Source organism: Diplotaxodon limnothrissa, linkage group LG23 (genome assembly GCF_057381915.1).
Source record: "Diplotaxodon limnothrissa isolate DT_005_m linkage group LG23, D_limnothrissa_male_GT1.1, whole genome shotgun sequence".
NCBI classification, from domain to species: Eukaryota; Metazoa; Chordata; class Actinopteri; order Cichliformes; family Cichlidae; genus Diplotaxodon; species Diplotaxodon limnothrissa.
This window is the reverse complement of record NC_140617.1, coordinates 19,524,283-19,551,845: the sequence shown is the minus strand read 5'-3', so window position 1 is coordinate 19,551,845 and position 27,563 is coordinate 19,524,283. Positions and strand designations below refer to the sequence as shown.

Genomic DNA, 27,563 nt, shown 5'->3' with positions numbered 1-27,563 from the left:
CTCGATTTGTATTCTTTTCTCAAAGAGGAGAACCTTTCAAGTATAAAGAGAGATTCTACGTGTGCATGTTGACATGCATGGTCTGAAATGACATGCGTCTTTGGCACAACCTCTTTGCATTCACAAGTTGAACAACCTCCAGTTGCAGAAAAATTGCTTGTGTGGAAAGATGGTCTGGCTTCTCAGAGATTTTCAGAAGTTTTGAGCAGAGGGGCAGGTTTGTGGGACCTTGTGGCGCAATGGTAGCGCATCTGACTCCAGATCAGAAGGTTGCGTGTTCAAATCACGTCAAGGTCAGCCGAGAGTGAGGGGACTGCAGCCTGTGATTCCCTTCCAATAGGAGGTTTTTAGTTGCTTGTGGCATACTCGTCCGTCTGTCCAGAAATTCAGGTCCATGACTCATGACGTGTCTCCAGTGAGTTGTTGATGGTGTCAGTGAACACTGTAGACAACTGATCAGCACAGTGCCTCAGGGTGGATGGAGGCACCGAATTTGGCCCAGCTGCTTTGCATGGGTCCTGTGTCTTAGAGAGTCTGTTTACATCCCTTTCAAGTATGGAAAGAGGTGTGAAGGCACATGGAGAAATTTGTGAGCTTTACTGAGTGGTAGAGGTGATGGGGGAGCCGCAAGTGTTGACCGTCTGGGGAGGGGGCCCGGGTAGCCGGACGTTCCATTGTTTTCTGAAAGCACCAGGTGTGAATACATTGGATAGGTGTGAATAGTAGCTGAATTAGAGGGCTTCTGTAAATGGAACTGAATAAAAATGGCAAACAAAACACTCGCATGCTGCAGGTATACAGAGAACCATGCCATGAGATACATGTAAACACATAGTTGAAAGAAGTAAAGACTGCACCAAAGAGAAACTCACAAAATTATTGTAAAGAAAAAAACATTCAAATATCAAGTATAAGTTTTTCATTCCGAGCAAACAAACAGTTTTGAATGATAATGAAATCTAAAAGCAGCTTCAGAGCTGGGCTTGGCATTCTGAAGCAAGCTCATCATATCCAGGATAGTTTTTCACTGTGGACAATGTCACTGTGTCCGCTGTGTTGGATACATTCAGATTTCGTGTCTAATGTCGGTGCTTGTGATTACAGACGGTATTACATCTCTACCGATAAGAACTACCATTGACAATCAGCGGGAAGTATTAAGAGCATCGAAGTGCATCAGCAGAGTGTGTTCGTGTAACAGAATGACGATTTTAGTTAACTAAAGGTAAAATAAGGTTCATTGAAGAGAGTTCATGGGTTTATTTAGGAAGTAAACATACGCAACACCAAGTGTCAGTGTTTTCACGTCTAAGCGTTTACGTGACTATGCGACTCAGTGGCTCACACAATAAGCTCAGTGATTCGAGTTAGCAGCTAACGAGGAAATGGTTGGCTGACCCTAGCTTAAAATCTGTTGGGCCGCACACGAGACCTGACAAGCAGTCCAAGAAGCTTTGAAGCATTGAACGCTGAGGTGACAAAGATTTATAAAAGTCAGTGTTCAAACGGGTACCGTCCACCTTCAGAATTCCCACAGTTTGTTCATGCAAGATGTTATTGAAGGCCCACTTTTAAGCAGCGCTAGTCTTGTGGTACGTGTGGAGCAGAGTGGCGCAGCGGAAGCGTGCTGGGCCCATAACCCAGAGGTCGATGGATCGAAACCATCCTCTGCTAGGCTCGTCTGTTTTCAGGACGTACTAAACAACTGTGCTCCGAAAGGCTTGCTTACAAGTCTGGGATAGGTTTCCAGGAAGAAGCCATTCACCTTCCAAAAATTGGACAAAACAGACTAAACCCAGAAGTTGCCTAACTAAGAAGCAAATCCTAGTGAATATAACCTGTTCGCCACATCTTCTTCAAAGCCCATTCACTTTGTTACCTCAACAGCGTGACATCACCTGTTTGCAACACAAGAACAACAATGGAGGCAACGGTGTACCTGCTGCTAAAGTGACGGTAAACGGTTGGACCACTGTGTTGCTTTGGGTGTACCCAAATGGCTGGCTGTGTTTGCCGGGAGACCAGTGACCAGGTACTGCCGCCTAACTGAAAACCAAACGTAGCCAGAAAGGATTAAGATTTGTCATTCTAGCCTTTCTATAGCAGTGATAACAAGTAGCCCCCTGCAACAATTTTGATGTCTTGTGTGGAAAGAAGATGGATTGGCTTTGCAGAGATTTTCAGAAGTTTTGGGCAGAGGGGCAGGTTTGTGGGACCTTGTGGGGCAATGGTAGCGCATCTGACTCCAGATCAGAAGCTTGCGTGTTCAAATCACATCAAGGTCAACCAAGAGTGACAGGACTGCAGCCTGTTTGAATTAATATGTGACTCAAAGTCTGTGCACATGCCACTGATCGACATCTCCCACCGTTTTTGTTTATAAAGCCTGGAGAGAAGAAGAGGGACTCTCCTTGGAGACAAGCACATTTTGTACATGAATGATTAGTATGTAAGTACAGTGGTGTGAACCGGTGATTGGAGAACTGTCAATCACTCAATGCTCCTGGGCACCGTTGCAACTTTTGTATATGAGCCCCTCCGACTAATTGCAACCTTATCTTAGCAGAAAAAGAAGCACCCGTAACGCATTTTCGCTGTGAGCAGGGTTTGAACCTGCGCGGGGAACCCCCCATTGGATTTCAAATCCAACGCCTTAACCTCTCGGCCATCACAGCTCCTCCACTTCACCTGCACCTTTTGGCCTGTGGTGAGAGATGCCTGCTCCCTGCTCCAACAGCGCTGGTTCTTTTGGAGATCATCACATGCCAGAACACTCCCTAGTCAGAAGTCACTTCTCTGGTAAATACCATTAACAGTCGTTGAAGAGACCATTGTGTGTGAAGTGTAAGGTCGTTTAGTCAGGTAAGATTTCATTCAAGGCTGACAGCACTGGTCTCCTACCCCCATGAATAGCATTTTGGTGCAGACGGCACAAGGAGCCTCTCCAGAGCAGCTTGTGTTTGAGACAGGAGATCATCACGTACAAAAGCACTCCCTTCTGAGCAATCACTTTTTAGGTGTGTGTGAGAGGAAGGTCTTTTATTTTTAGACACTGTCCAAGGACTTTGTCTTTCTCTGACAAGCATCAGTAACAAATATGCATTGTTAAGAATTTGTCTAGCTGGCTTGCAAAGCTCATCAGAGCGTGAGCACTGAATGACAGACACTATATTAGGCCTTTGATTGACTACTGCAAGCGCACTTCAAACCTCGATTTGTATTCTTTTCTCAAAGAGGAGAACCTTTCAAGTATAAAGAGAGATTCTACGTGTGCATGTTGACATGCATGGTCTGAAATGACATGCGTCTTTGGCACAACCTCTTTGCATTCACAAGTTGAACAACCTCCAGTTGCAGAAAAATTGCTTGTGTGGAAAGATGGTCTGGCTTCTCAGAGATTTTCAGAAGTTTTGAGCAGAGGGGCAGGTTTGTGGGACCTTGTGGCGCAATGGTAGCGCATCTGACTCCAGATCAGAAGGTTGCGTGTTCAAATCACGTCAAGGTCAGCCGAGAGTGAGGGGACTGCAGCCTGTGATTCCCTTCCAATAGGAGGTTTTTAGTTGCTTGTGGCATACTCGTCCGTCTGTCCAGAAATTCAGGTCCATGACTCATGACGTGTCTCCAGTGAGTTGTTGATGGTGTCAGTGAACACTGTAGACAACTGATCAGCACAGTGCCTCAGGGTGGATGGAGGCACCGAATTTGGCCCAGCTGCTTTGCATGGGTCCTGTGTCTTAGAGAGTCTGTTTACATCCCTTTCAAGTATGGAAAGAGGTGTGAAGGCACATGGAGAAATTTGTGAGCTTTACTGAGTGGTAGAGGTGATGGGGGAGCCGCAAGTGTTGACCGTCTGGGGAGGGGGCCCGGGTAGCTGGACGTTCCATTGTTTTCTGAAAGCACCAGGTGTGAATACATTGGATAGGTGTGAATAGTAGCTGAATTAGAGGGCTTCTGTAAATGGAACTGAATAAAAATGGCAAACAAAACACTCGCATGCTGCAGGTATACAGAGAACCATGCCATGAGATACATGTAAACACATAGTTGAAAGAAGTAAAGACTGCACCAAAGAGAAACTCACAAAATTATTGTAAAGAAAAAAACATTCAAATATCAAGTATAAGTTTTTCATTCCGAGCAAACAAACAGTTTTGAATGATAATGAAATCTAAAAGCAGCTTCAGAGCTGGGCTTGGCATTCTGAAGCAAGCTCATCATATCCAGGATAGTTTTTCACTGTGGACAATGTCACTGTGTCCGCTGTGTTGGATACATTCAGATTTCGTGTCTAATGTCGGTGCTTGTGATTACAGACGGTATTACATCTCTACCGATAAGAACTACCATTGACAATCAGCGGGAAGTATTAAGAGCATCGAAGTGCATCAGCAGAGTGTGTTCGTGTAACAGAACGACGATTTTAGTTAACTAAAGGTAAAATAAGGTTCATTGAAGAGAGTTCATGGGTTTATTTAGGAAGTAAACATACGCAACACCAAGTGTCAGTGTTTTCACGTCTAAGCGTTTACGTGACTATGCGACTCAGTGGCTCACACAATAAGCTCAGTGATTCGAGTTAGCAGCTAACGAGGAAATGGTTGGCTGACCCTAGCTTAAAATCTGTTGGGCCGCACACGAGACCTGACAAGCAGTCCAAGAAGCTTTGAAGCATTGAACGCTGAGGTGACAAAGATTTATAAAAGTCAGTGTTCAAACGGGTACCGTCCACCTTCAGAATTCCCACAGTTTGTTCATGCAAGATGTTATTGAAGGCCCACTTTTAAGCAGCGCTAGTCTTGTGGTACGTGTGGAGCAGAGTGGCGCAGCGGAAGCGTGCTGGGCCCATAACCCAGAGGTCGATGGATCGAAACCATCCTCTGCTAGGCTCGTCTGTTTTCAGGACGTACTAAACAACTGTGCTCCGAAAGGCTTGCTTACAAGTCTGGGATAGGTTTCCAGGAAGAAGCCATTCACCTTCCAAAAATTGGACAAAACAGACTAAACCCAGAAGTTGCCTAACTAAGAAGCAAATCCTAGTGAATATAACCTGTTCGCCACATCTTCTTCAAAGCCCATTCACTTTGTTACCTCAACAGCGTGACATCACCTGTTTGCAACACAAGAACAACAATGGAGGCAACGGTGTACCTGCTGCTAAAGTGACGGTAAACGGTTGGACCACTGTGTTGCTTTGGGTGTACCCAAATGGCTGGCTGTGTTTGCCGGGAGACCAGTGACCAGGTACTGCCGCCTAACTGAAAACCAAACGTAGCCAGAAAGGATTAAGATTTGTCATTCTAGCCTTTCTATAGCAGTGATAACAAGTAGCCCCCTGCAACAATTTTGATGTCTTGTGTGGAAAGAAGATGGATTGGCTTTGCAGAGATTTTCAGAAGTTTTGGGCAGAGGGGCAGGTTTGTGGGACCTTGTGGGGCAATGGTAGCGCATCTGACTCCAGATCAGAAGCTTGCGTGTTCAAATCACATCAAGGTCAACCAAGAGTGACAGGACTGCAGCCTGTTTGAATTAATATGTGACTCAAAGTCTGTGCACATGCCACTGATCGACATCTCCCACCGTTTTTGTTTATAAAGCCTGGAGAGAAGAAGAGGGACTCTCCTTGGAGACAAGCACATTTTGTACATGAATGATTAGTATGTAAGTACAGTGGTGTGAACCGGTGATTGGAGAACTGTCAATCACTCAATGCTCCTGGGCACCGTTGCAACTTTTGTATATGAGCCCCTCCGACTAATTGCAACCTTATCTTAGCAGAAAAAGAAGCACCCGTAACGCATTTTCGCTGTGAGCAGGGTTTGAACCTGCGCGGGGAACCCCCCATTGGATTTCGAATCCAACGCCTTAACCTCTCGGCCATCACAGCTCCTCCACTTCACCTGCACCTTTTGGCCTGTGGTGAGAGATGCCTGCTCCCTGCTCCAACAGCGCTGGTTCTTTTGGAGATCATCACATGCCAGAACACTCCCTAGTCAGAAGTCACTTCTCTGGTAAATACCATTAACAGTCGTTGAAGAGACCATTGTGTGTGAAGTGTAAGGTCGTTTAGTCAGGTAAGATTTCATTCAAGGCTGACAGCACTGGTCTCCTACCCCCATGAATAGCATTTTGGTGCAGACGGCACAAGGAGCCTCTCCAGAGCAGCTTGTGTTTGAGACAGGAGATCATCACGTACAAAAGCACTCCCTTCTGAGCAATCACTTTTTAGGTGTGTGTGAGAGGAAGGTCTTTTATTTTTAGACACTGTCCAAGGACTTTGTCTTTCTCTGACAAGCATCAGAAACAAATATGCGTTGTTAAGAATTTGTCTAGCTGGCTTGCAAAGCTCATCAGAGCGTGAGCACTGAATGACAGACACTATATTAGGCCTTTGATTGACTACTGCAAGCGCACTTCAAACCTCGATTTGTATTCTTTTCTCAAAGAGGAGAACCTTTCAAGTATAAAGAGAGATTCTACGTGTGCATGTTGACATGCATGGTCTGAAATGACATGCGTCTTTGGCACAACCTCTTTGCATTCACAAGTTGAACAACCTCCAGTTGCAGAAAAATTGCTTGTGTGGAAAGATGGTCTGGCTTCTCAGAGATTTTCAGAAGTTTTGAGCAGAGGGGCAGGTTTGTGGGACCTTGTGGCGCAATGGTAGCGCATCTGACTCCAGATCAGAAGGTTGCGTGTTCAAATCACGTCAAGGTCAGCCGAGAGTGAGGGGACTGCAGCCTGTGATTCCCTTCCAATAGGAGGTTTTTAGTTGCTTGTGGCATACTCGTCCGTCTGTCCAGAAATTCAGGTCCATGACTCATGACGTGTCTCCAGTGAGTTGTTGATGGTGTCAGTGAACACTGTAGACAACTGATCAGCACAGTGCCTCAGGGTGGATGGAGGCACCGAATTTGGCCCAGCTGCTTTGCATGGGTCCTGTGTCTTAGAGAGTCTGTTTACATCCCTTTCAAGTATGGAAAGAGGTGTGAAGGCACATGGAGAAATTTGTGAGCTTTACTGAGTGGTAGAGGTGATGGGGGAGCCGCAAGTGTTGACCGTCTGGGGAGGGGGCCCGGGTAGCTGGACGTTCCATTGTTTTCTGAAAGCACCAGGTGTGAATACATTGGATAGGTGTGAATAGCAGCTGAATTAGAGGGCTTCTGTAAATGGAACTGAATAAAAATGGCAAACAAAACACTCGCATGCTGCAGGTATACAGAGAACCATGCCATGAGATACATGTAAACACATAGTTGAAAGAAGTAAAGACTGCACCAAAGAGAAACTCACAAAATTATTGTAAAGAAAAAAACATTCAAATATCAAGTATAAGTTTTTCATTCCGAGCAAACAAACAGTTTTGAATGATAATGAAATCTAAAAGCAGCTTCAGAGCTGGGCTTGGCATTCTGAAGCAAGCTCATCATATCCAGGATAGTTTTTCACTGTGGACAATGTCACTGTGTCCGCTGTGTTGGATACATTCAGATTTCGTGTCTAATGTCGGTGCTTGTGATTACAGACGGTATTACATCTCTACCGATAAGAACTACCATTGACAATCAGCGGGAAGTATTAAGAGCATCGAAGTGCATCAGCAGAGTGTGTTCGTGTAACAGAATGTCGATTTTAGTTAACTAAAGGTAAAATAAGGTTCATTGAAGAGAGTTCATGGGTTTATTTAGGAAGTAAACATACGCAACACCAAGTGTCAGTGTTTTCACGTCTAAGCGTTTACGTGACTATGCGACTCAGTGGCTCACACAATAAGCTCAGTGATTCGAGTTAGCAGCTAACGAGGAAATGGTTGGCTGACCCTAGCTTAAAATCTGTTGGGCCGCACACGAGACCTGACAAGCAGTCCAAGAAGCTTTGAAGCATTGAACGCTGAGGTGACAAAGATTTATAAAAGTCAGTGTTCAAACGGGTACCGTCCACCTTCAGAATTCCCACAGTTTGTTCATGCAAGATGTTATTGAAGGCCCACTTTTAAGCAGCGCTAGTCTTGTGGTACGTGTGGAGCAGAGTGGCGCAGCGGAAGCGTGCTGGGCCCATAACCCAGAGGTCGATGGATCGAAACCATCCTCTGCTAGGCTCGTCTGTTTTCAGGACGTACTAAACAACTGTGCTCCGAAAGGCTTGCTTACAAGTCTGGGATAGGTTTCCAGGAAGAAGCCATTCACCTTCCAAAAATTGGACAAAACAGACTAAACCCAGAAGTTGCCTAACTAAGAAGCAAATCCTAGTGAATATAACCTGTTCGCCACATCTTCTTCAAAGCCCATTCACTTTGTTACCTCAACAGCGTGACATCACCTGTTTGCAACACAAGAACAACAATGGAGGCAACGGTGTACCTGCTGCTAAAGTGACGGTAAACGGTTGGACCACTGTGTTGCTTTGGGTGTACCCAAATGGCTGGCTGTGTTTGCCGGGAGACCAGTGACCAGGTACTGCCGCCTAACTGAAAACCAAACGTAGCCAGAAAGGATTAAGATTTGTCATTCTAGCCTTTCTATAGCAGTGATAACAAGTAGCCCCCTGCAACAATTTTGATGTCTTGTGTGGAAAGAAGATGGATTGGCTTTGCAGAGATTTTCAGAAGTTTTGGGCAGAGGGGCAGGTTTGTGGGACCTTGTGGGGCAATGGTAGCGCATCTGACTCCAGATCAGAAGCTTGCGTGTTCAAATCACATCAAGGTCAACCAAGAGTGACAGGACTGCAGCCTGTTTGAATTAATATGTGACTCAAAGTCTGTGCACATGCCACTGATCGACATCTCCCACCGTTTTTGTTTATAAAGCCTGGAGAGAAGAAGAGGGACTCTCCTTGGAGACAAGCACATTTTGTACATGAATGATTAGTATGTAAGTACAGTGGTGTGAACCGGTGATTGGAGAACTGTCAATCACTCAATGCTCCTGGGCACCGTTGCAACTTTTGTATATGAGCCCCTCCGACTAATTGCAACCTTATCTTAGCAGAAAAAGAAGCACCCGTAACGCATTTTCGCTGTGAGCAGGGTTTGAACCTGCGCGGGGAACCCCCCATTGGATTTCAAATCCAACGCCTTAACCTCTCGGCCATCACAGCTCCTCCACTTCACCTGCACCTTTTGGCCTGTGGTGAGAGATGCCTGCTCCCTGCTCCAACAGCGCTGGTTCTTTTGGAGATCATCACATGCCAGAACACTCCCTAGTCAGAAGTCACTTCTCTGGTAAATACCATTAACAGTCGTTGAAGAGACCATTGTGTGTGAAGTGTAAGGTCGTTTAGTCAGGTAAGATTTCATTCAAGGCTGACAGCACTGGTCTCCTACCCCCATGAATAGCATTTTGGTGCAGACGGCACAAGGAGCCTCTCCAGAGCAGCTTGTGTTTGAGACAGGAGATCATCACGTACAAAAGCACTCCCTTCTGAGCAATCACTTTTTAGGTGTGTGTGAGAGGAAGGTCTTTTATTTTTAGACACTGTCCAAGGACTTTGTCTTTCTCTGACAAGCATCAGTAACAAATATGCATTGTTAAGAATTTGTCTAGCTGGCTTGCAAAGCTCATCAGAGCGTGAGCACTGAATGACAGACACTATATTAGGCCTTTGATTGACTACTGCAAGCGCACTTCAAACCTCGATTTGTATTCTTTTCTCAAAGAGGAGAACCTTTCAAGTATAAAGAGAGATTCTACGTGTGCATGTTGACATGCATGGTCTGAAATGACATGCGTCTTTGGCACAACCTCTTTGCATTCACAAGTTGAACAACCTCCAGTTGCAGAAAAATTGCTTGTGTGGAAAGATGGTCTGGCTTCTCAGAGATTTTCAGAAGTTTTGAGCAGAGGGGCAGGTTTGTGGGACCTTGTGGCGCAATGGTAGCGCATCTGACTCCAGATCAGAAGGTTGCGTGTTCAAATCACGTCAAGGTCAGCCGAGAGTGAGGGGACTGCAGCCTGTGATTCCCTTCCAATAGGAGGTTTTTAGTTGCTTGTGGCATACTCGTCCGTCTGTCCAGAAATTCAGGTCCATGACTCATGACGTGTCTCCAGTGAGTTGTTGATGGTGTCAGTGAACACTGTAGACAACTGATCAGCACAGTGCCTCAGGGTGGATGGAGGCACCGAATTTGGCCCAGCTGCTTTGCATGGGTCCTGTGTCTTAGAGAGTCTGTTTACATCCCTTTCAAGTATGGAAAGAGGTGTGAAGGCACATGGAGAAATTTGTGAGCTTTACTGAGTGGTAGAGGTGATGGGGGAGCCGCAAGTGTTGACCGTCTGGGGAGGGGGCCCGGGTAGCTGGACGTTCCATTGTTTTCTGAAAGCACCAGGTGTGAATACATTGGATAGGTGTGAATAGTAGCTGAATTAGAGGGCTTCTGTAAATGGAACTGAATAAAAATGGCAAACAAAACACTCGCATGCTGCAGGTATACAGAGAACCATGCCATGAGATACATGTAAACACATAGTTGAAAGAAGTAAAGACTGCACCAAAGAGAAACTCACAAAATTATTGTAAAGAAAAAAACATTCAAATATCAAGTATAAGTTTTTCATTCCGAGCAAACAAACAGTTTTGAATGATAATGAAATCTAAAAGCAGCTTCAGAGCTGGGCTTGGCATTCTGAAGCAAGCTCATCATATCCAGGATAGTTTTTCACTGTGGACAATGTCACTGTGTCCGCTGTGTTGGATACATTCAGATTTCGTGTCTAATGTCGGTGCTTGTGATTACAGACGGTATTACATCTCTACCGATAAGAACTACCATTGACAATCAGCGGGAAGTATTAAGAGCATCGAAGTGCATCAGCAGAGTGTGTTCGTGTAACAGAATGACGATTTTAGTTAACTAAAGGTAAAATAAGGTTCATTGAAGAGAGTTCATGGGTTTATTTAGGAAGTAAACATACGCAACACCAAGTGTCAGTGTTTTCACGTCTAAGCGTTTACGTGACTATGCGACTCAGTGGCTCACACAATAAGCTCAGTGATTCGAGTTAGCAGCTAACGAGGAAATGGTTGGCTGACCCTAGCTTAAAATCTGTTGGGCCGCACACGAGACCTGACAAGCAGTCCAAGAAGCTTTGAAGCATTGAACGCTGAGGTGACAAAGATTTATAAAAGTCAGTGTTCAAACGGGTACCGTCCACCTTCAGAATTCCCACAGTTTGTTCATGCAAGATGTTATTGAAGGCCCACTTTTAAGCAGCGCTAGTCTTGTGGTACGTGTGGAGCAGAGTGGCGCAGCGGAAGCGTGCTGGGCCCATAACCCAGAGGTCGATGGATCGAAACCATCCTCTGCTAGGCTCGTCTGTTTTCAGGACGTACTAAACAACTGTGCTCCGAAAGGCTTGCTTACAAGTCTGGGATAGGTTTCCAGGAAGAAGCCATTCACCTTCCAAAAATTGGACAAAACAGACTAAACCCAGAAGTTGCCTAACTAAGAAGCAAATCCTAGTGAATATAACCTGTTCGCCACATCTTCTTCAAAGCCCATTCACTTTGTTACCTCAACAGCGTGACATCACCTGTTTGCAACACAAGAACAACAATGGAGGCAACGGTGTACCTGCTGCTAAAGTGACGGTAAACGGTTGGACCACTGTGTTGCTTTGGGTGTACCCAAATGGCTGGCTGTGTTTGCCGGGAGACCAGTGACCAGGTACTGCCGCCTAACTGAAAACCAAACGTAGCCAGAAAGGATTAAGATTTGTCATTCTAGCCTTTCTATAGCAGTGATAACAAGTAGCCCCCTGCAACAATTTTGATGTCTTGTGTGGAAAGAAGATGGATTGGCTTTGCAGAGATTTTCAGAAGTTTTGGGCAGAGGGGCAGGTTTGTGGGACCTTGTGGGGCAATGGTAGCGCATCTGACTCCAGATCAGAAGCTTGCGTGTTCAAATCACATCAAGGTCAACCAAGAGTGACAGGACTGCAGCCTGTTTGAATTAATATGTGACTCAAAGTCTGTGCACATGCCACTGATCGACATCTCCCACCGTTTTTGTTTATAAAGCCTGGAGAGAAGAAGAGGGACTCTCCTTGGAGACAAGCACATTTTGTACATGAATGATTAGTATGTAAGTACAGTGGTGTGAACCGGTGATTGGAGAACTGTCAATCACTCAATGCTCCTGGGCACCGTTGCAACTTTTGTATATGAGCCCCTCCGACTAATTGCAACCTTATCTTAGCAGAAAAAGAAGCACCCGTAACGCATTTTCGCTGTGAGCAGGGTTTGAACCTGCGCGGGGAACCCCCCATTGGATTTCAAATCCAACGCCTTAACCTCTCGGCCATCACAGCTCCTCCACTTCACCTGCACCTTTTGGCCTGTGGTGAGAGATGCCTGCTCCCTGCTCCAACAGCGCTGGTTCTTTTGGAGATCATCACATGCCAGAACACTCCCTAGTCAGAAGTCACTTCTCTGGTAAATACCATTAACAGTCGTTGAAGAGACCATTGTGTGTGAAGTGTAAGGTCGTTTAGTCAGGTAAGATTTCATTCAAGGCTGACAGCACTGGTCTCCTACCCCCATGAATAGCATTTTGGTGCAGACGGCACAAGGAGCCTCTCCAGAGCAGCTTGTGTTTGAGACAGGAGATCATCACGTACAAAAGCACTCCCTTCTGAGCAATCACTTTTTAGGTGTGTGTGAGAGGAAGGTCTTTTATTTTTAGACACTGTCCAAGGACTTTGTCTTTCTCTGACAAGCATCAGTAACAAATATGCATTGTTAAGAATTTGTCTAGCTGGCTTGCAAAGCTCATCAGAGCGTGAGCACTGAATGACAGACACTATATTAGGCCTTTGATTGACTACTGCAAGCGCACTTCAAACCTCGATTTGTATTCTTTTCTCAAAGAGGAGAACCTTTCAAGTATAAAGAGAGATTCTACGTGTGCATGTTGACATGCATGGTCTGAAATGACATGCGTCTTTGGCACAACCTCTTTGCATTCACAAGTTGAACAACCTCCAGTTGCAGAAAAATTGCTTGTGTGGAAAGATGGTCTGGCTTCTCAGAGATTTTCAGAAGTTTTGAGCAGAGGGGCAGGTTTGTGGGACCTTGTGGCGCAATGGTAGCGCATCTGACTCCAGATCAGAAGGTTGCGTGTTCAAATCACGTCAAGGTCAGCCGAGAGTGAGGGGACTGCAGCCTGTGATTCCCTTCCAATAGGAGGTTTTTAGTTGCTTGTGGCATACTCGTCCGTCTGTCCAGAAATTCAGGTCCATGACTCATGACGTGTCTCCAGTGAGTTGTTGATGGTGTCAGTGAACACTGTAGACAACTGATCAGCACAGTGCCTCAGGGTGGATGGAGGCACCGAATTTGGCCCAGCTGCTTTGCATGGGTCCTGTGTCTTAGAGAGTCTGTTTACATCCCTTTCAAGTATGGAAAGAGGTGTGAAGGCACATGGAGAAATTTGTGAGCTTTACTGAGTGGTAGAGGTGATGGGGGAGCCGCAAGTGTTGACCGTCTGGGGAGGGGGCCCGGGTAGCTGGACGTTCCATTGTTTTCTGAAAGCACCAGGTGTGAATACATTGGATAGGTGTGAATAGTAGCTGAATTAGAGGGCTTCTGTAAATGGAACTGAATAAAAATGGCAAACAAAACACTCGCATGCTGCAGGTATACAGAGAACCATGCCATGAGATACATGTAAACACATAGTTGAAAGAAGTAAAGACTGCACCAAAGAGAAACTCACAAAATTATTGTAAAGAAAAAAACATTCAAATATCAAGTATAAGTTTTTCATTCCGAGCAAACAAACAGTTTTGAATGATAATGAAATCTAAAAGCAGCTTCAGAGCTGGGCTTGGCATTCTGAAGCAAGCTCATCATATCCAGGATAGTTTTTCACTGTGGACAATGTCACTGTGTCCGCTGTGTTGGATACATTCAGATTTCGTGTCTAATGTCGGTGCTTGTGATTACAGACGGTATTACATCTCTACCGATAAGAACTACCATTGACAATCAGCGGGAAGTATTAAGAGCATCGAAGTGCATCAGCAGAGTGTGTTCGTGTAACAGAATGACGATTTTAGTTAACTAAAGGTAAAATAAGGTTCATTGAAGAGAGTTCATGGGTTTATTTAGGAAGTAAACATACGCAACACCAAGTGTCAGTGTTTTCACGTCTAAGCGTTTACGTGACTATGCGACTCAGTGGCTCACACAATAAGCTCAGTGATTCGAGTTAGCAGCTAACGAGGAAATGGTTGGCTGACCCTAGCTTAAAATCTGTTGGGCCGCACACGAGACCTGACAAGCAGTCCAAGAAGCTTTGAAGCATTGAACGCTGAGGTGACAAAGATTTATAAAAGTCAGTGTTCAAACGGGTACCGTCCACCTTCAGAATTCCCACAGTTTGTTCATGCAAGATGTTATTGAAGGCCCACTTTTAAGCAGCGCTAGTCTTGTGGTACGTGTGGAGCAGAGTGGCGCAGCGGAAGCGTGCTGGGCCCATAACCCAGAGGTCGATGGATCGAAACCATCCTCTGCTAGGCTCGTCTGTTTTCAGGACGTACTAAACAACTGTGCTCCGAAAGGCTTGCTTACAAGTCTGGGATAGGTTTCCAGGAAGAAGCCATTCACCTTCCAAAAATTGGACAAAACAGACTAAACCCAGAAGTTGCCTAACTAAGAAGCAAATCCTAGTGAATATAACCTGTTCGCCACATCTTCTTCAAAGCCCATTCACTTTGTTACCTCAACAGCGTGACATCACCTGTTTGCAACACAAGAACAACAATGGAGGCAACGGTGTACCTGCTGCTAAAGTGACGGTAAACGGTTGGACCACTGTGTTGCTTTGGGTGTACCCAAATGGCTGGCTGTGTTTGCCGGGAGACCAGTGACCAGGTACTGCCGCCTAACTGAAAACCAAACGTAGCCAGAAAGGATTAAGATTTGTCATTCTAGCCTTTCTATAGCAGTGATAACAAGTAGCCCCCTGCAACAATTTTGATGTCTTGTGTGGAAAGAAGATGGATTGGCTTTGCAGAGATTTTCAGAAGTTTTGGGCAGAGGGGCAGGTTTGTGGGACCTTGTGGGGCAATGGTAGCGCATCTGACTCCAGATCAGAAGCTTGCGTGTTCAAATCACATCAAGGTCAACCAAGAGTGACAGGACTGCAGCCTGTTTGAATTAATATGTGACTCAAAGTCTGTGCACATGCCACTGATCGACATCTCCCACCGTTTTTGTTTATAAAGCCTGGAGAGAAGAAGAGGGACTCTCCTTGGAGACAAGCACATTTTGTACATGAATGATTAGTATGTAAGTACAGTGGTGTGAACCGGTGATTGGAGAACTGTCAATCACTCAATGCTCCTGGGCACCGTTGCAACTTTTGTATATGAGCCCCTCCGACTAATTGCAACCTTATCTTAGCAGAAAAAGAAGCACCCGTAACGCATTTTCGCTGTGAGCAGGGTTTGAACCTGCGCGGGGAACCCCCCATTGGATTTCAAATCCAACGCCTTAACCTCTCGGCCATCACAGCTCCTCCACTTCACCTGCACCTTTTGGCCTGTGGTGAGAGATGCCTGCTCCCTGCTCCAACAGCGCTGGTTCTTTTGGAGATCATCACATGCCAGAACACTCCCTAGTCAGAAGTCACTTCTCTGGTAAATACCATTAACAGTCGTTGAAGAGACCATTGTGTGTGAAGTGTAAGGTCGTTTAGTCAGGTAAGATTTCATTCAAGGCTGACAGCACTGGTCTCCTACCCCCATGAATAGCATTTTGGTGCAGACGGCACAAGGAGCCTCTCCAGAGCAGCTTGTGTTTGAGACAGGAGATCATCACGTACAAAAGCACTCCCTTCTGAGCAATCACTTTTTAGGTGTGTGTGAGAGGAAGGTCTTTTATTTTTAGACACTGTCCAAGGACTTTGTCTTTCTCTGACAAGCATCAGTAACAAATATGCATTGTTAAGAATTTGTCTAGCTGGCTTGCAAAGCTCATCAGAGCGTGAGCACTGAATGACAGACACTATATTAGGCCTTTGATTGACTACTGCAAGCGCACTTCAAACCTCGATTTGTATTCTTTTCTCAAAGAGGAGAACCTTTCAAGTATAAAGAGAGATTCTACGTGTGCATGTTGACATGCATGGTCTGAAATGACATGCGTCTTTGGCACAACCTCTTTGCATTCACAAGTTGAACAACCTCCAGTTGCAGAAAAATTGCTTGTGTGGAAAGATGGTCTGGCTTCTCAGAGATTTTCAGAAGTTTTGAGCAGAGGGGCAGGTTTGTGGGACCTTGTGGCGCAATGGTAGCGCATCTGACTCCAGATCAGAAGGTTGCGTGTTCAAATCACGTCAAGGTCAGCCGAGAGTGAGGGGACTGCAGCCTGTGATTCCCTTCCAATAGGAGGTTTTTAGTTGCTTGTGGCATACTCGTCCGTCTGTCCAGAAATTCAGGTCCATGACTCATGACGTGTCTCCAGTGAGTTGTTGATGGTGTCAGTGAACACTGTAGACAACTGATCAGCACAGTGCCTCAGGGTGGATGGAGGCACCGAATTTGGCCCAGCTGCTTTGCATGGGTCCTGTGTCTTAGAGAGTCTGTTTACATCCCTTTCAAGTATGGAAAGAGGTGTGAAGGCACATGGAGAAATTTGTGAGCTTTACTGAGTGGTAGAGGTGATGGGGGAGCCGCAAGTGTTGACCGTCTGGGGAGGGGGCCCGGGTAGCTGGACGTTCCATTGTTTTCTGAAAGCACCAGGTGTGAATACATTGGATAGGTGTGAATAGTAGCTGAATTAGAGGGCTTCTGTAAATGGAACTGAATAAAAATGGCAAACAAAACACTCGCATGCTGCAGGTATACAGAGAACCATGCCATGAGATACATGTAAACACATAGTTGAAAGAAGTAAAGACTGCACCAAAGAGAAACTCACAAAATTATTGTAAAGAAAAAAACATTCAAATATCAAGTATAAGTTTTTCATTCCGAGCAAACAAACAGTTTTGAATGATAATGAAATCTAAAAGCAGCTTCAGAGCTGGGCTTGGCATTCTGAAGCAAGCTCATCATATCCAGGATAGTTTTTCACTGTGGACAATGTCACTGTGTCCGCTGTGTTGGATACATTCAGATTTCGTGTCTAATGTCGGTGCTTGTGATTACAGACGGTATTACATCTCTACCGATAAGAACTACCATTGACAATCAGCGGGAAGTATTAAGAGCATCGAAGTGCATCAGCAGAGTGTGTTCGTGTAACAGAATGACGATTTTAGTTAACTAAAGGTAAAATAAGGTTCATTGAAGAGAGTTCATGGGTTTATTTAGGAAGTAAACATACGCAACACCAAGTGTCAGTGTTTTCACGTCTAAGCGTTTACGTGACTATGCGACTCAGTGGCTCACACAATAAGCTCAGTGATTCGAGTTAGCAGCTAACGAGGAAATGGTTGGCTGACCCTAGCTTAAAATCTGTTGGGCCGCACACGAGACCTGACAAGCAGTCCAAGAAGCTTTGAAGCATTGAACGCTGAGGTGACAAAGATTTATAAAAGTCAGTGTTCAAACGGGTACCGTCCACCTTCAGAATTCCCACAGTTTGTTCATGCAAGATGTTATTGAAGGCCCACTTTTAAGCAGCGCTAGTCTTGTGGTACGTGTGGAGCAGAGTGGCGCAGCGGAAGCGTGCTGGGCCCATAACCCAGAGGTCGATGGATCGAAACCATCCTCTGCTAGGCTCGTCTGTTTTCAGGACGTACTAAACAACTGTGCTCCGAAAGGCTTGCTTACAAGTCTGGGATAGGTTTCCAGGAAGAAGCCATTCACCTTCCAAAAATTGGACAAAACAGACTAAACCCAGAAGTTGCCTAACTAAGAAGCAAATCCTAGTGAATATAACCTGTTCGCCACATCTTCTTCAAAGCCCATTCACTTTGTTACCTCAACAGCGTGACATCACCTGTTTGCAACACAAGAACAACAATGGAGGCAACGGTGTACCTGCTGCTAAAGTGACGGTAAACGGTTGGACCACTGTGTTGCTTTGGGTGTACCCAAATGGCTGGCTGTGTTTGCCGGGAGACCAGTGACCAGGTACTGCCGCCTAACTGAAAACCAAACGTAGCCAGAAAGGATTAAGATTTGTCATTCTAGCCTTTCTATAGCAGTGATAACAAGTAGCCCCCTGCAACAATTTTGATGTCTTGTGTGGAAAGAAGATGGATTGGCTTTGCAGAGATTTTCAGAAGTTTTGGGCAGAGGGGCAGGTTTGTGGGACCTTGTGGGGCAATGGTAGCGCATCTGACTCCAGATCAGAAGCTTGCGTGTTCAAATCACATCAAGGTCAACCAAGAGTGACAGGACTGCAGCCTGTTTGAATTAATATGTGACTCAAAGTCTGTGCACATGCCACTGATCGACATCTCCCACCGTTTTTGTTTATAAAGCCTGGAGAGAAGAAGAGGGACTCTCCTTGGAGACAAGCACATTTTGTACATGAATGATTAGTATGTAAGTACAGTGGTGTGAACCGGTGATTGGAGAACTGTCAATCACTCAATGCTCCTGGGCACCGTTGCAACTTTTGTATATGAGCCCCTCCGACTAATTGCAACCTTATCTTAGCAGAAAAAGAAGCACCCGTAACGCATTTTCGCTGTGAGCAGGGTTTGAACCTGCGCGGGGAACCCCCCATTGGATTTCAAATCCAACGCCTTAACCTCTCGGCCATCACAGCTCCTCCACTTCACCTGCACCTTTTGGCCTGTGGTGAGAGATGCCTGCTCCCTGCTCCAACAGCGCTGGTTCTTTTGGAGATCATCACATGCCAGAACACTCCCTAGTCAGAAGTCACTTCTCTGGTAAATACCATTAACAGTCGTTGAAGAGACCATTGTGTGTGAAGTGTAAGGTCGTTTAGTCAGGTAAGATTTCATTCAAGGCTGACAGCACTGGTCTCCTACCCCCATGAATAGCATTTTGGTGCAGACGGCACAAGGAGCCTCTCCAGAGCAGCTTGTGTTTGAGACAGGAGATCATCACGTACAAAAGCACTCCCTTCTGAGCAATCACTTTTTAGGTGTGTGTGAGAGGAAGGTCTTTTATTTTTAGACACTGTCCAAGGACTTTGTCTTTCTCTGACAAGCATCAGTAACAAATATGCATTGTTAAGAATTTGTCTAGCTGGCTTGCAAAGCTCATCAGAGCGTGAGCACTGAATGACAGACACTATATTAGGCCTTTGATTGACTACTGCAAGCGCACTTCAAACCTCGATTTGTATTCTTTTCTCAAAGAGGAGAACCTTTCAAGTATAAAGAGAGATTCTACGTGTGCATGTTGACATGCATGGTCTGAAATGACATGCGTCTTTGGCACAACCTCTTTGCATTCACAAGTTGAACAACCTCCAGTTGCAGAAAAATTGCTTGTGTGGAAAGATGGTCTGGCTTCTCAGAGATTTTCAGAAGTTTTGAGCAGAGGGGCAGGTTTGTGGGACCTTGTGGCGCAATGGTAGCGCATCTGACTCCAGATCAGAAGGTTGCGTGTTCAAATCACGTCAAGGTCAGCCGAGAGTGAGGGGACTGCAGCCTGTGATTCCCTTCCAATAGGAGGTTTTTAGTTGCTTGTGGCATACTCGTCCGTCTGTCCAGAAATTCAGGTCCATGACTCATGACGTGTCTCCAGTGAGTTGTTGATGGTGTCAGTGAACACTGTAGACAACTGATCAGCACAGTGCCTCAGGGTGGATGGAGGCACCGAATTTGGCCCAGCTGCTTTGCATGGGTCCTGTGTCTTAGAGAGTCTGTTTACATCCCTTTCAAGTATGGAAAGAGGTGTGAAGGCACATGGAGAAATTTGTGAGCTTTACTGAGTGGTAGAGGTGATGGGGGAGCCGCAAGTGTTGACCGTCTGGGGAGGGGGCCCGGGTAGCTGGACGTTCCATTGTTTTCTGAAAGCACCAGGTGTGAATACATTGGATAGGTGTGAATAGTAGCTGAATTAGAGGGCTTCTGTAAATGGAACTGAATAAAAATGGCAAACAAAACACTCGCATGCTGCAGGTATACAGAGAACCATGCCATGAGATACATGTAAACACATAGTTGAAAGAAGTAAAGACTGCACCAAAGAGAAACTCACAAAATTATTGTAAAGAAAAAAACATTCAAATATCAAGTATAAGTTTTTCATTCCGAGCAAACAAACAGTTTTGAATGATAATGAAATCTAAAAGCAGCTTCAGAGCTGGGCTTGGCATTCTGAAGCAAGCTCATCATATCCAGGATAGTTTTTCACTGTGGACAATGTCACTGTGTCCGCTGTGTTGGATACATTCAGATTTCGTGTCTAATGTCGGTGCTTGTGATTACAGACGGTATTACATCTCTACCGATAAGAACTACCATTGACAATCAGCGGGAAGTATTAAGAGCATCGAAGTGCATCAGCAGAGTGTGTTCGTGTAACAGAACGACGATTTTAGTTAACTAAAGGTAAAATAAGGTTCATTGAAGAGAGTTCATGGGTTTATTTAGGAAGTAAACATACGCAACACCAAGTGTCAGTGTTTTCACGTCTAAGCGTTTACGTGACTATGCGACTCAGTGGCTCACACAATAAGCTCAGTGATTCGAGTTAGCAGCTAACGAGGAAATGGTTGGCTGACCCTAGCTTAAAATCTGTTGGGCCGCACACGAGACCTGACAAGCAGTCCAAGAAGCTTTGAAGCATTGAACGCTGAGGTGACAAAGATTTATAAAAGTCAGTGTTCAAACGGGTACCGTCCACCTTCAGAATTCCCACAGTTTGTTCATGCAAGATGTTATTGAAGGCCCACTTTTAAGCAGCGCTAGTCTTGTGGTACGTGTGGAGCAGAGTGGCGCAGCGGAAGCGTGCTGGGCCCATAACCCAGAGGTCGATGGATCGAAACCATCCTCTGCTAGGCTCGTCTGTTTTCAGGACGTACTAAACAACTGTGCTCCGAAAGGCTTGCTTACAAGTCTGGGATAGGTTTCCAGGAAGAAGCCATTCACCTTCCAAAAATTGGACAAAACAGACTAAACCCAGAAGTTGCCTAACTAAGAAGCAAATCCTAGTGAATATAACCTGTTCGCCACATCTTCTTCAAAGCCCATTCACTTTGTTACCTCAACAGCGTGACATCACCTGTTTGCAACACAAGAACAACAATGGAGGCAACGGTGTACCTGCTGCTAAAGTGACGGTAAACGGTTGGACCACTGTGTTGCTTTGGGTGTACCCAAATGGCTGGCTCTGTTTGCCGGGAGACCAGTGACCAGGTACTGCCGCCTAACTGAAAACCAAACGTAGCCAGAAAGGATTAAGATTTGTCATTCTAGCCTTTCTATAGCAGTGATAACAAGTAGCCCCCTGCAACAATTTTGATGTCTTGTGTGGAAAGAAGATGGATTGGCTTTGCAGAGATTTTCAGAAGTTTTGGGCAGAGGGGCAGGTTTGTGGGACCTTGTGGGGCAATGGTAGCGCATCTGACTCCAGATCAGAAGCTTGCGTGTTCAAATCACATCAAGGTCAACCAAGAGTGACAGGACTGCAGCCTGTTTGAATTAATATGTGACTCAAAGTCTGTGCACATGCCACTGATCGACATCTCCCACCGTTTTTGTTTATAAAGCCTGGAGAGAAGAAGAGGGACTCTCCTTGGAGACAAGCACATTTTGTACATGAATGATTAGTATGTAAGTACAGTGGTGTGAACCGGTGATTGGAGAACTGTCAATCACTCAATGCTCCTGGGCACCGTTGCAACTTTTGTATATGAGCCCCTCCGACTAATTGCAACCTTATCTTAGCAGAAAAAGAAGCACCCGTAACGCATTTTCGCTGTGAGCAGGGTTTGAACCTGCGCGGGGAACCCCCCATTGGATTTCAAATCCAACGCCTTAACCTCTCGGCCATCACAGCTCCTCCACTTCACCTGCACCTTTTGGCCTGTGGTGAGAGATGCCTGCTCCCTGCTCCAACAGCGCTGGTTCTTTTGGAGATCATCACATGCCAGAACACTCCCTAGTCAGAAGTCACTTCTCTGGTAAATACCATTAACAGTCGTTGAAGAGACCATTGTGTGTGAAGTGTAAGGTCGTTTAGTCAGGTAAGATTTCATTCAAGGCTGACAGCACTGGTCTCCTACCCCCATGAATAGCATTTTGGTGCAGACGGCACAAGGAGCCTCTCCAGAGCAGCTTGTGTTTGAGACAGGAGATCATCACGTACAAAAGCACTCCCTTCTGAGCAATCACTTTTTAGGTGTGTGTGAGAGGAAGGTCTTTTATTTTTAGACACTGTCCAAGGACTTTGTCTTTCTCTGACAAGCATCAGTAACAAATATGCATTGTTAAGAATTTGTCTAGCTGGCTTGCAAAGCTCATCAGAGCGTGAGCACTGAATGACAGACACTATATTAGGCCTTTGATTGACTACTGCAAGCGCACTTCAAACCTCGATTTGTATTCTTTTCTCAAAGAGGAGAACCTTTCAAGTATAAAGAGAGATTCTACGTGTGCATGTTGACATGCATGGTCTGAAATGACATGCGTCTTTGGCACAACCTCTTTGCATTCACAAGTTGAACAACCTCCAGTTGCAGAAAAATTGCTTGTGTGGAAAGATGGTCTGGCTTCTCAGAGATTTTCAGAAGTTTTGAGCAGAGGGGCAGGTTTGTGGGACCTTGTGGCGCAATGGTAGCGCATCTGACTCCAGATCAGAAGGTTGCGTGTTCAAATCACGTCAAGGTCAGCCGAGAGTGAGGGGACTGCAGCCTGTGATTCCCTTCCAATAGGAGGTTTTTAGTTGCTTGTGGCATACTCGTCCGTCTGTCCAGAAATTCAGGTCCATGACTCATGACGTGTCTCCAGTGAGTTGTTGATGGTGTCAGTGAACACTGTAGACAACTGATCAGCACAGTGCCTCAGGGTGGATGGAGGCACCGAATTTGGCCCAGCTGCTTTGCATGGGTCCTGTGTCTTAGAGAGTCTGTTTACATCCCTTTCAAGTATGGAAAGAGGTGTGAAGGCACATGGAGAAATTTGTGAGCTTTACTGAGTGGTAGAGGTGATGGGGGAGCCGCAAGTGTTGACCGTCTGGGGAGGGGGCCCGGGTAGCTGGACGTTCCATTGTTTTCTGAAAGCACCAGGTGTGAATACATTGGATAGGTGTGAATAGCAGCTGAATTAGAGGGCTTCTGTAAATGGAACTGAATAAAAATGGCAAACAAAACACTCGCATGCTGCAGGTATACAGAGAACCATGCCATGAGATACATGTAAACACATAGTTGAAAGAAGTAAAGACTGCACCAAAGAGAAACTCACAAAATTATTGTAAAGAAAAAAACATTCAAATATCAAGTATAAGTTTTTCATTCCGAGCAAACAAACAGTTTTGAATGATAATGAAATCTAAAAGCAGCTTCAGAGCTGGGCTTGGCATTCTGAAGCAAGCTCATCATATCCAGGATAGTTTTTCACTGTGGACAATGTCACTGTGTCCGCTGTGTTGGATACATTCAGATTTCGTGTCTAATGTCGGTGCTTGTGATTACAGACGGTATTACATCTCTACCGATAAGAACTACCATTGACAATCAGCGGGAAGTATTAAGAGCATCGAAGTGCATCAGCAGAGTGTGTTCGTGTAACAGAATGTCGATTTTAGTTAACTAAAGGTAAAATAAGGTTCATTGAAGAGAGTTCATGGGTTTATTTAGGAAGTAAACATACGCAACACCAAGTGTCAGTGTTTTCACGTCTAAGCGTTTACGTGACTATGCGACTCAGTGGCTCACACAATAAGCTCAGTGATTCGAGTTAGCAGCTAACGAGGAAATGGTTGGCTGACCCTAGCTTAAAATCTGTTGGGCCGCACACGAGACCTGACAAGCAGTCCAAGAAGCTTTGAAGCATTGAACGCTGAGGTGACAAAGATTTATAAAAGTCAGTGTTCAAACGGGTACCGTCCACCTTCAGAATTCCCACAGTTTGTTCATGCAAGATGTTATTGAAGGCCCACTTTTAAGCAGCGCTAGTCTTGTGGTACGTGTGGAGCAGAGTGGCGCAGCGGAAGCGTGCTGGGCCCATAACCCAGAGGTCGATGGATCGAAACCATCCTCTGCTAGGCTCGTCTGTTTTCAGGACGTACTAAACAACTGTGCTCCGAAAGGCTTGCTTACAAGTCTGGGATAGGTTTCCAGGAAGAAGCCATTCACCTTCCAAAAATTGGACAAAACAGACTAAACCCAGAAGTTGCCTAACTAAGAAGCAAATCCTAGTGAATATAACCTGTTCGCCACATCTTCTTCAAAGCCCATTCACTTTGTTACCTCAACAGCGTGACATCACCTGTTTGCAACACAAGAACAACAATGGAGGCAACGGTGTACCTGCTGCTAAAGTGACGGTAAACGGTTGGACCACTGTGTTGCTTTGGGTGTACCCAAATGGCTGGCTGTGTTTGCCGGGAGACCAGTGACCAGGTACTGCCGCCTAACTGAAAACCAAACGTAGCCAGAAAGGATTAAGATTTGTCATTCTAGCCTTTCTATAGCAGTGATAACAAGTAGCCCCCTGCAACAATTTTGATGTCTTGTGTGGAAAGAAGATGGATTGGCTTTGCAGAGATTTTCAGAAGTTTTGGGCAGAGGGGCAGGTTTGTGGGACCTTGTGGGGCAATGGTAGCGCATCTGACTCCAGATCAGAAGCTTGCGTGTTCAAATCACATCAAGGTCAACCAAGAGTGACAGGACTGCAGCCTGTTTGAATTAATATGTGACTCAAAGTCTGTGCACATGCCACTGATCGACATCTCCCACCGTTTTTGTTTATAAAGCCTGGAGAGAAGAAGAGGGACTCTCCTTGGAGACAAGCACATTTTGTACATGAATGATTAGTATGTAAGTACAGTGGTGTGAACCGGTGATTGGAGAACTGTCAATCACTCAATGCTCCTGGGCACCGTTGCAACTTTTGTATATGAGCCCCTCCGACTAATTGCAACCTTATCTTAGCAGAAAAAGAAGCACCCGTAACGCATTTTCGCTGTGAGCAGGGTTTGAACCTGCGCGGGGAACCCCCCATTGGATTTCAAATCCAACGCCTTAACCTCTCGGCCATCACAGCTCCTCCACTTCACCTGCACCTTTTGGCCTGTGGTGAGAGATGCCTGCTCCCTGCTCCAACAGCGCTGGTTCTTTTGGAGATCATCACATGCCAGAACACTCCCTAGTCAGAAGTCACTTCTCTGGTAAATACCATTAACAGTCGTTGAAGAGACCATTGTGTGTGAAGTGTAAGGTCGTTTAGTCAGGTAAGATTTCATTCAAGGCTGACAGCACTGGTCTCCTACCCCCATGAATAGCATTTTGGTGCAGACGGCACAAGGAGCCTCTCCAGAGCAGCTTGTGTTTGAGACAGGAGATCATCACGTACAAAAGCACTCCCTTCTGAGCAATCACTTTTTAGGTGTGTGTGAGAGGAAGGTCTTTTATTTTTAGACACTGTCCAAGGACTTTGTCTTTCTCTGACAAGCATCAGTAACAAATATGCATTGTTAAGAATTTGTCTAGCTGGCTTGCAAAGCTCATCAGAGCGTGAGCACTGAATGACAGACACTATATTAGGCCTTTGATTGACTACTGCAAGCGCACTTCAAACCTCGATTTGTATTCTTTTCTCAAAGAGGAGAACCTTTCAAGTATAAAGAGAGATTCTACGTGTGCATGTTGACATGCATGGTCTGAAATGACATGCGTCTTTGGCACAACCTCTTTGCATTCACAAGTTGAACAACCTCCAGTTGCAGAAAAATTGCTTGTGTGGAAAGATGGTCTGGCTTCTCAGAGATTTTCAGAAGTTTTGAGCAGAGGGGCAGGTTTGTGGGACCTTGTGGCGCAATGGTAGCGCATCTGACTCCAGATCAGAAGGTTGCGTGTTCAAATCACGTCAAGGTCAGCCGAGAGTGAGGGGACTGCAGCCTGTGATTCCCTTCCAATAGGAGGTTTTTAGTTGCTTGTGGCATACTCGTCCGTCTGTCCAGAAATTCAGGTCCATGACTCATGACGTGTCTCCAGTGAGTTGTTGATGGTGTCAGTGAACACTGTAGACAACTGATCAGCACAGTGCCTCAGGGTGGATGGAGGCACCGAATTTGGCCCAGCTGCTTTGCATGGGTCCTGTGTCTTAGAGAGTCTGTTTACATCCCTTTCAAGTATGGAAAGAGGTGTGAAGGCACATGGAGAAATTTGTGAGCTTTACTGAGTGGTAGAGGTGATGGGGGAGCCGCAAGTGTTGACCGTCTGGGGAGGGGGCCCGGGTAGCTGGACGTTCCATTGTTTTCTGAAAGCACCAGGTGTGAATACATTGGATAGGTGTGAATAGCAGCTGAATTAGAGGGCTTCTGTAAATGGAACTGAATAAAAATGGCAAACAAAACACTCGCATGCTGCAGGTATACAGAGAACCATGCCATGAGATACATGTAAACACATAGTTGAAAGAAGTAAAGACTGCACCAAAGAGAAACTCACAAAATTATTGTAAAGAAAAAAACATTCAAATATCAAGTATAAGTTTTTCATTCCGAGCAAACAAACAGTTTTGAATGATAATGAAATCTAAAAGCAGCTTCAGAGCTGGGCTTGGCATTCTGAAGCAAGCTCATCATATCCAGGATAGTTTTTCACTGTGGACAATGTCACTGTGTCCGCTGTGTTGGATACATTCAGATTTCGTGTCTAATGTCGGTGCTTGTGATTACAGACGGTATTACATCTCTACCGATAAGAACTACCATTGACAATCAGCGGGAAGTATTAAGAGCATCGAAGTGCATCAGCAGAGTGTGTTCGTGTAACAGAATGTCGATTTTAGTTAACTAAAGGTAAAATAAGGTTCATTGAAGAGAGTTCATGGGTTTATTTAGGAAGTAAACATACGCAACACCAAGTGTCAGTGTTTTCACGTCTAAGCGTTTACGTGACTATGCGACTCAGTGGCTCACACAATAAGCTCAGTGATTCGAGTTAGCAGCTAACGAGGAAATGGTTGGCTGACCCTAGCTTAAAATCTGTTGGGCCGCACACGAGACCTGACAAGCAGTCCAAGAAGCTTTGAAGCATTGAACGCTGAGGTGACAAAGATTTATAAAAGTCAGTGTTCAAACGGGTACCGTCCACCTTCAGAATTCCCACAGTTTGTTCATGCAAGATGTTATTGAAGGCCCACTTTTAAGCAGCGCTAGTCTTGTGGTACGTGTGGAGCAGAGTGGCGCAGCGGAAGCGTGCTGGGCCCATAACCCAGAGGTCGATGGATCGAAACCATCCTCTGCTAGGCTCGTCTGTTTTCAGGACGTACTAAACAACTGTGCTCCGAAAGGCTTGCTTACAAGTCTGGGATAGGTTTCCAGGAAGAAGCCATTCACCTTCCAAAAATTGGACAAAACAGACTAAACCCAGAAGTTGCCTAACTAAGAAGCAAATCCTAGTGAATATAACCTGTTCGCCACATCTTCTTCAAAGCCCATTCACTTTGTTACCTCAACAGCGTG

The 27,563-nt window shown here is 45.4% G+C and overlaps 26 non-coding genes across 26 annotated transcripts; 18 read left to right on the top strand and 8 right to left on the bottom strand.

Annotated features, from left to right (window-relative positions):
* The first annotated feature begins 225 nt into the window (after positions 1 to 225).
* Positions 226 to 297, top strand: trnaw-cca (transfer RNA tryptophan (anticodon CCA)). The gene has a single exon. It is a non-coding gene; the product is annotated as a tRNA-Trp (tRNA).
* Positions 298 to 1,602: 1,305 nt separating this feature from the next.
* Positions 1,603 to 1,674, top strand: trnam-cau (transfer RNA methionine (anticodon CAU)). The gene has a single exon. It is a non-coding gene; the product is annotated as a tRNA-Met (tRNA).
* Positions 1,675 to 2,592: 918 nt separating this feature from the next.
* On the bottom strand, positions 2,593 to 2,675 carry trnas-uga (transfer RNA serine (anticodon UGA)). The gene has a single exon. It is a non-coding gene; the product is annotated as a tRNA-Ser (tRNA).
* A 759-nt stretch (positions 2,676 to 3,434) lies between these two features.
* trnaw-cca (transfer RNA tryptophan (anticodon CCA)) lies at positions 3,435 to 3,506 on the top strand. The gene has a single exon. It is a non-coding gene; the product is annotated as a tRNA-Trp (tRNA).
* A 1,305-nt stretch (positions 3,507 to 4,811) lies between these two features.
* Positions 4,812 to 4,883, top strand: trnam-cau (transfer RNA methionine (anticodon CAU)). Its single transcript has one exon. It is a non-coding gene; the product is annotated as a tRNA-Met (tRNA).
* A 918-nt stretch (positions 4,884 to 5,801) lies between these two features.
* On the bottom strand, positions 5,802 to 5,884 carry trnas-cga (transfer RNA serine (anticodon CGA)). Its single transcript has one exon. It is a non-coding gene; the product is annotated as a tRNA-Ser (tRNA).
* A 759-nt stretch (positions 5,885 to 6,643) lies between these two features.
* On the top strand, positions 6,644 to 6,715 carry trnaw-cca (transfer RNA tryptophan (anticodon CCA)). The gene has a single exon. It is a non-coding gene; the product is annotated as a tRNA-Trp (tRNA).
* A 1,305-nt stretch (positions 6,716 to 8,020) lies between these two features.
* trnam-cau (transfer RNA methionine (anticodon CAU)) lies at positions 8,021 to 8,092 on the top strand. Its single transcript has one exon. It is a non-coding gene; the product is annotated as a tRNA-Met (tRNA).
* Positions 8,093 to 9,010: 918 nt separating this feature from the next.
* trnas-uga (transfer RNA serine (anticodon UGA)) lies at positions 9,011 to 9,093 on the bottom strand. The gene has a single exon. It is a non-coding gene; the product is annotated as a tRNA-Ser (tRNA).
* Positions 9,094 to 9,852: 759 nt separating this feature from the next.
* On the top strand, positions 9,853 to 9,924 carry trnaw-cca (transfer RNA tryptophan (anticodon CCA)). Its single transcript has one exon. It is a non-coding gene; the product is annotated as a tRNA-Trp (tRNA).
* Positions 9,925 to 11,229: 1,305 nt separating this feature from the next.
* On the top strand, positions 11,230 to 11,301 carry trnam-cau (transfer RNA methionine (anticodon CAU)). The gene has a single exon. It is a non-coding gene; the product is annotated as a tRNA-Met (tRNA).
* Positions 11,302 to 12,219: 918 nt separating this feature from the next.
* Positions 12,220 to 12,302, bottom strand: trnas-uga (transfer RNA serine (anticodon UGA)). Its single transcript has one exon. It is a non-coding gene; the product is annotated as a tRNA-Ser (tRNA).
* Positions 12,303 to 13,061: 759 nt separating this feature from the next.
* trnaw-cca (transfer RNA tryptophan (anticodon CCA)) lies at positions 13,062 to 13,133 on the top strand. Its single transcript has one exon. It is a non-coding gene; the product is annotated as a tRNA-Trp (tRNA).
* A 1,305-nt stretch (positions 13,134 to 14,438) lies between these two features.
* On the top strand, positions 14,439 to 14,510 carry trnam-cau (transfer RNA methionine (anticodon CAU)). The gene has a single exon. It is a non-coding gene; the product is annotated as a tRNA-Met (tRNA).
* A 918-nt stretch (positions 14,511 to 15,428) lies between these two features.
* Positions 15,429 to 15,511, bottom strand: trnas-uga (transfer RNA serine (anticodon UGA)). The gene has a single exon. It is a non-coding gene; the product is annotated as a tRNA-Ser (tRNA).
* Positions 15,512 to 16,270: 759 nt separating this feature from the next.
* On the top strand, positions 16,271 to 16,342 carry trnaw-cca (transfer RNA tryptophan (anticodon CCA)). Its single transcript has one exon. It is a non-coding gene; the product is annotated as a tRNA-Trp (tRNA).
* Positions 16,343 to 17,647: 1,305 nt separating this feature from the next.
* Positions 17,648 to 17,719, top strand: trnam-cau (transfer RNA methionine (anticodon CAU)). The gene has a single exon. It is a non-coding gene; the product is annotated as a tRNA-Met (tRNA).
* A 918-nt stretch (positions 17,720 to 18,637) lies between these two features.
* Positions 18,638 to 18,720, bottom strand: trnas-uga (transfer RNA serine (anticodon UGA)). The gene has a single exon. It is a non-coding gene; the product is annotated as a tRNA-Ser (tRNA).
* Positions 18,721 to 19,479: 759 nt separating this feature from the next.
* On the top strand, positions 19,480 to 19,551 carry trnaw-cca (transfer RNA tryptophan (anticodon CCA)). The gene has a single exon. It is a non-coding gene; the product is annotated as a tRNA-Trp (tRNA).
* A 1,305-nt stretch (positions 19,552 to 20,856) lies between these two features.
* Positions 20,857 to 20,928, top strand: trnam-cau (transfer RNA methionine (anticodon CAU)). Its single transcript has one exon. It is a non-coding gene; the product is annotated as a tRNA-Met (tRNA).
* Positions 20,929 to 21,846: 918 nt separating this feature from the next.
* On the bottom strand, positions 21,847 to 21,929 carry trnas-uga (transfer RNA serine (anticodon UGA)). The gene has a single exon. It is a non-coding gene; the product is annotated as a tRNA-Ser (tRNA).
* A 759-nt stretch (positions 21,930 to 22,688) lies between these two features.
* trnaw-cca (transfer RNA tryptophan (anticodon CCA)) lies at positions 22,689 to 22,760 on the top strand. Its single transcript has one exon. It is a non-coding gene; the product is annotated as a tRNA-Trp (tRNA).
* Positions 22,761 to 24,065: 1,305 nt separating this feature from the next.
* On the top strand, positions 24,066 to 24,137 carry trnam-cau (transfer RNA methionine (anticodon CAU)). The gene has a single exon. It is a non-coding gene; the product is annotated as a tRNA-Met (tRNA).
* Positions 24,138 to 25,055: 918 nt separating this feature from the next.
* On the bottom strand, positions 25,056 to 25,138 carry trnas-uga (transfer RNA serine (anticodon UGA)). Its single transcript has one exon. It is a non-coding gene; the product is annotated as a tRNA-Ser (tRNA).
* Positions 25,139 to 25,897: 759 nt separating this feature from the next.
* On the top strand, positions 25,898 to 25,969 carry trnaw-cca (transfer RNA tryptophan (anticodon CCA)). The gene has a single exon. It is a non-coding gene; the product is annotated as a tRNA-Trp (tRNA).
* Positions 25,970 to 27,274: 1,305 nt separating this feature from the next.
* On the top strand, positions 27,275 to 27,346 carry trnam-cau (transfer RNA methionine (anticodon CAU)). The gene has a single exon. It is a non-coding gene; the product is annotated as a tRNA-Met (tRNA).
* Positions 27,347 to 27,563: the final 217 nt, after the last annotated feature.